The sequence below is a fragment of the Hakea prostrata genome, chromosome 10 (genome assembly GCF_041222555.1).
Source record: "Hakea prostrata isolate BN-2017 chromosome 10, UWA_Hpros_2, whole genome shotgun sequence".
Classification (NCBI taxonomy): Eukaryota; Viridiplantae; Streptophyta; class Magnoliopsida; order Proteales; family Proteaceae; genus Hakea; species Hakea prostrata.
The window spans coordinates 13,588,255-13,594,283 of NC_142609.1; the positions used below are offsets into that span (position 1 = coordinate 13,588,255).

Below are 6,029 nucleotides of genomic sequence, written 5' to 3' on the forward strand. Positions count from 1 at the left end.
CAAATACTATGACACTGTTCTATTGCTCTTTTTGGTATCAGTTTTTATTCTGATTTTTGCTCTAGAAGTCAGTTAAATATCTTTCTTTTTTTTTTTTTTTGATAAAAATGAAGTTAGTAACTATTGTCCAGAATATTGTGGAAATAAAATTATGTTTGGTTAGTGAATAATTGTAAATAGTTCTTTAATATATTTTTAATAGAATAGAAATAGGAGGGGTTAGAAGTTTTTCTGGTCTCTTAAAGTAAAGGGCATTCTTACCCTTCTTTTTCAAGCTGAATGAGTACATGTTCATTAAGCTATTCAAAGAATAATAAGAAGGAATTTTTTTTGTCTCTCCTATACTTATTTGCTCTTTACTTTTACTCCCCTCTCAACTCTCATATACTTATTCTCTATTTAGTCTTACTCCCTTCTCAAGAGTTTCACCTTTAATTCCCTCAAAAAAGTGAATTTTTAGCTTTCTTCTCCCTTAATTAAATATTGCGAGTATCAAATATTATGGCCATTTAAACATCATTTTTGTGTTTGTATGATTGAGACAAAGACGTCTGTTTATAAGTTTTTGTTGTCCTAAAGCCAAAAGCAAATGATAAACTTTCTAGTAGATTAAAAGGCGAGTTGAGCTGGAAAACTAGTCAATAGCTAAGCGCAGAAGAATGGTAAGATGAACCGATTTCGTATTGGTACCCCCTTCTGCAAAAGGTAATTCGTATAACTCATTGAAAACTAATTAATCTTTATAATTTCTTGCCCGAAGTTGTAACAAGACTGGTTAATGGTGTTACGGGCATCTAGAAGTGTACTAGCTACAAGCATAGTTGTCAGGGCATAACCTAGGTGTACATACATCGATCTTTTGTTTTCAAGAAGAGTGACTACTCCTCTTGGTGACCCATATGTTCTTAATTTTTTGCGCCTTGGGTTGTCGAACGCCTTCACATTACGACATACGACTGCAAGGTAACACTGTTACGAGCAAACTGAATTAGGATAACATTAACTTTCTGGGAGACATCTATTTTTAGACCATGGTTTGCAGTTGTTCTTCTAGGAATTAAACTTTCATATACATGGCAAATAATGGAGTCCTCATTAACAATTGTGCAATCTTAGATTTTATAGAGTGACATTATTGATCTTCATATATTGGTGCCACTATATTGCTTGTATACATATGAATCGTTTTGTTATATAATGTATATTGTATTCAGCCTCACTTGATTCCTATTTTTTTGTGAAAAAGAAATTCATTCAGTCACTTATATAGTCACAATGAAAGAACTTTACAATTGCACCAAAGCCTTCAGTCTATTTTCAGACCGAGAATTACAAGGGAAATTGAGCAAACTCAAAGTAATTACTGTTTCTTTTACTTCTAACAGTCAGAGATGTTTACAAACAGATAGTAAAATATCTACACTCTAATTTTATTTTTTCGAATCACAATGGTTAGAATTTCTTAAAACCTATCAACACAGACTTAGAATCTCAGGTTGCCTTGGTTTCTATAGCCGATTTGAAACAGGAGTACAAACTCTTACAAACTCAGAAAACAAGGATGGAACTGGTAATCTCCAAGCAGAGGAGAGAGAACTGGAGCCGGATTTGGAGAGCATTACCCTTCAAAATGATGGTAACATGTCTATTTATGCATCAATCTCCATGAATCAAGCTTCTGGTGAACCTGTGATTTCCCCCATTTGGATGAAAAATGTCAGAACCTCACAAAAAATATGCTTAGTTCAGGTCCAGTGTTGCCATCTGGGTTCATCATATAGTAGGTCTCTGAATCTTTAGACCCTATAACTCTTTCGAAGTAAGCTCTCATGTAGGTCATCTCCCCATCAGATGTTTCTGGATTCAAAGTAGGTAGAACACCTGCACCCATTGAAACAGCATGTAGAAGCTGCATAACATTCATGTCTTCATCAGATGCTTCCTTCTTCACACCATACCCAACCTTCTTGCCATTGCAGAACATGTTCCAAAGAGGTTCTTCAATGAGCTTTGTCTTCTCAACTTGTTGCTTCTCGCATTCTAGCGCAATTCTCATAAGCCCAGAACCCATCTCTTGTAGCAGCTTTCCAGTTGGAAACCCTAATTCTAGTATTAGCATGGGAAAACACCTTCTGTTTTCTTGGACAGCAAGTGTGGCTCTTGCCTTTCGGCAGCCATAGAGGGTGCAAGTCAATTTTGTTCCTCCATGAATGAGTCCATCTTGGCCGGGTTTGTTGGTATATAGTGGAAGTGGCATCATCATGCAGGGGTGGATAATGGGGAATGCCCTGAAGAGGGAACGAACTTGTCTGTAAAGCTTTCCAGATTTAGATCCTTTGGACTTGTTTGAAGGTTGTTGGAGAGAGGTTGGAGTACGAGTTGGTGATGGGAATGGTGATGGGAGTGGACTTATTTTCTGTGGTTTTGGCTGCTCCAGAGGCCGAGCTACCGAATTTGGCATTCTGGGCAATGCTGATTTCAGCAGGGATTCCTCTCTTGCTGGAGCAGCAGAAGCTTGTGATGGTGCAAATGTGAACTTCGTGAAGGTCGGTCTCTGTGTTTTTGAAGAGGTTTCTTTTTGTGGGTTGCACGTTTGGCTGGCTGGTTAATTTAAATAAATAAAATTGTTTTTAATGAAAGGGTTTGGTTTCAGGCCTGCATGCTTGTAATATTTTTTTACAGAAACTTGTTCATAGGTTCTCATATTTCATTAAAAAAAATGAAAAGAAGATCACTTGGGAGAGGTGAGGTGAGACTTAGTGTGATAGTGGGCAGCAAGTACATATAGAAGTAGACATATCTGTACTTTTTTAATCTCATATTAAGCTATTTAATGATATCGTCAACTTATTTGATTAGGGTTAATAGGTTGTTATAGTTGACTCTTGCAATTTTAAACACTTGGTTAATAGATTAGTAGGAAAAAGTTGGGTTCATGATTTTGGATTAGAGAGGTTGAAGCTTGTTTTAAGTCTTAGATGTTTGCTTTAGTGTGTTCTTATTTGTTGATTCCAGCTGGAAAAGAAGTTCATCTAAAGATCTTTGTCTTGGGAAGATCCATTTAGATGATAACTTTTGAGGTGAAGAAGTCTTATGAGAATGGTGGAACTCGGGAATCAAAGGATCTAGATTGGATTATTTAGGGTGTCAAGATATCATTAGGTGTGATGGAAACAAAGGGGCTTGGACCGATAGGTCCACCCATTTTCTTGATTAAAATTTCATATATACGTACCTCGTCGTTTGTGTGCACTTCAACCATGGTACACTGTGTCGGCGATATATCGCCGTGTCACTGGGGAGCGACACGACTCCCCCCAGCGACACGATATTTACAATATATCGGCGATATATCGCCCTGTGTCGAAGATATATCGCCGAAATGTCGATATATTGCCGAAAAATTGGTGATATATCGCTACATTCGCATATATAACGGTATTTCATTCGTTTTTCGCCGATTTTTTGTTCGATTTTTGCCAAAGTGACATAGGACTGTTAAAATATTAATTGAATATTCCACATAAGATGGGCTTCATTGATTGTGTTACACGTTTATTTGGTTTCTTATTGGTCTGATATGGATAATATATGGTTACTAGAACTCTTATATGGACTGGCTAGTGTCGGCTAATAGCAACCGTTAGATCTTGATGGACGATCTAACGGATTTGTCTATATAAAGGATGCTAGGTCCCTTCTTTAACCTTGATCATAATCACAATCACATCTGCTTAGTCAGAAAGGATATACCATCAAGCCAGTGAATAGGGAGGAGTCTAGAGGAGAAGATCTAACATCAAGTTGATCATAGAATCAACTTCCACCTCAAGTTCGTTCCTAGTGGAAGACATAAAGAAGATATTCCGCTGCGCTTTGTCTCTAATAGAACTATAGAAATGTATGCTCATGATCATCTTGTGTCATTATTATACTAAGGTGTTTTTAGTTGATCTATGTGATTTTGGATAGAAATATTCTTACAAGGACCTCTACAATGTCCGTCGACAACAATATTTGAAACATGAGCCATACTCAACATAATTGTATAATGAATTGTAAACTTTTTTAGTACATCTTTTTTTTTTTTTTTGGGGTAAAACTTTAGTATATCTATTTACAGTTGTGTATTTGTGTTGTGTTTACATATTTACATTAGTTTATATGAATTTTTCAAATTTCCAATTTTGCCCGCATATAGCCGGACATGTGCTAATTATAAACTTTAGATTAGGTGATGTTTTAAGTCAAAATAACACTCCCAATATGTTTGTTAGCCTCAAATTAGGCTACACGTAAAATTTCAGGTAAAAAATGACCTGAAATACCCTTCGAAATAGGGGTTTGATGAAAAATCAAACCCCTACCAAAAGTCGGCCGACATTTGGTGACATGTCGCCTGAGTCGCCGTGTCGCCATGGTTGGACACGGCAACACGGACCGACATGTCGGACCATGGCTTCAACAAGTCCAGATCCTCTATTCCAACGCCTTCAAAATTTTCCTCTTATAGCCTAGCCAACATAGGTGGGCCAGGGTGGTCTGTGTCAGAGAATTTTCGAGGCATATGGGTAGACTATTTCCACCTCAACTACATCATCAAGCTAATTAGGGCCATCACAAATGTCCTCTTTACATTGAAGTTTCATTCAGCCTAGCTTATTCATCCTTCGATCAAGTTTTGCCTTAATCGTAAGGAGCTTTCCAATTGAGGCAACCCCTTGAGGTTGAATTTCTCTAATATTATAATTGGGCATCATGTCGAAAGGACTGTTCTTCTTCATTATTTCTTGAGTGACTTACATATAGATCTCCTTGGTTTGTAAATTATTAAGTTTACGTCAACTTGAATTTTTTTAAAAATTTTTTTTTTACATTTATACGCACTATGTATCTAGTTGTACATCAATTGTATCTCTACCATAAGAATAGTAGGTTAAGTAATGACTCAATACCTATTTAATTTTTTAAATTCGCATATTATCTTACTACACTTTTAAGAAGTATGGATATTTTTTAAAGAAAAAATTGAATTAAAAAGTTAAAGAAATTTTATATGTGGCATTGTGTATTCTACTTATTTATTTATTTATTTTTTAATTTCCCCTCAATTACAATAAAAATTCAATTAAAGCAGCTATGTCCTATTATTTTTAAAACTAACCATCTTAAGCACAAGGGGAATTTTAGGGAAGAAAGAAAAACAAAAACATAATAGTTAACAAACCAAGAGATGTATATATACTTTGCTCTTATTTATCTATTATGATTTTTTTTAACCATTCATTTATTATGTTTTTGAGAGCTCTAATTATTTAATAAGGTTCATGTTTGAGCCAAATGGGCGTCCATGTTAAAACTCTCGTGCCCAGTAGGTTAGACCACCTTTTTGAACAAAGTTTCCTCAACATTTTCCCAATGCTCCCTATTGAATTTTTCCTTGTTTAAGGCCAAAATAAATAATGCTATGCAACCATATGCTAAATATCACTTCTATGCTTAAGAGTGTAACAGCTCATATGCAAATATCTAGATCTACTTTTAGAACAATGATAGCAACCTCTTATGTGGAAGTAGTAAAATTAAAGAAGTCTTAAGTTCGAATCTCTTTCCTTCCACGTCTTATCCCTCTTTTCTTTATTCCTATGAGTCTTATGGGCTATTAGTTCTTGTAATTGGCCTGATGATGACCAAAATTAAAAAACACAAATATGAGCATCTAACCCATGCAAAGTTAAGAGGATTTTTCCAAATACCTAGGATATTTATAGGGGTAAAATGATGTTCATGGGTAAATTTTTTCTTGCTGGCTAAAATGTTCAGAGGTAAATTCCCTTCTGAGTGAAGTTGAGATTCTCTATCCATTCAAATAGAAGATTGTTCTCCCATCACACTTTGCACCATAACTTTAGGAAGAGATCCACTTAGAGTCCATTTTATCCATGTTTAGAATAGATTGTTCTCCTAAATATATGATAAAGAGATGTAAGAAAAATACAAACTTCAACTTCTAGAAATTGAACATCAAT

The 6,029-nt window shown here is 35.4% G+C and overlaps 1 pseudogene; it reads right to left on the minus strand.

The window, feature by feature from the left end:
- Positions 1-1,318: 1,318 nt before the first annotated feature.
- On the minus strand, positions 1,319-2,529 carry LOC149002000 (protein MIZU-KUSSEI 1 pseudogene; annotated as a pseudogene).
- Between the last annotated feature and the right edge of the window lie 3,500 nt (positions 2,530-6,029).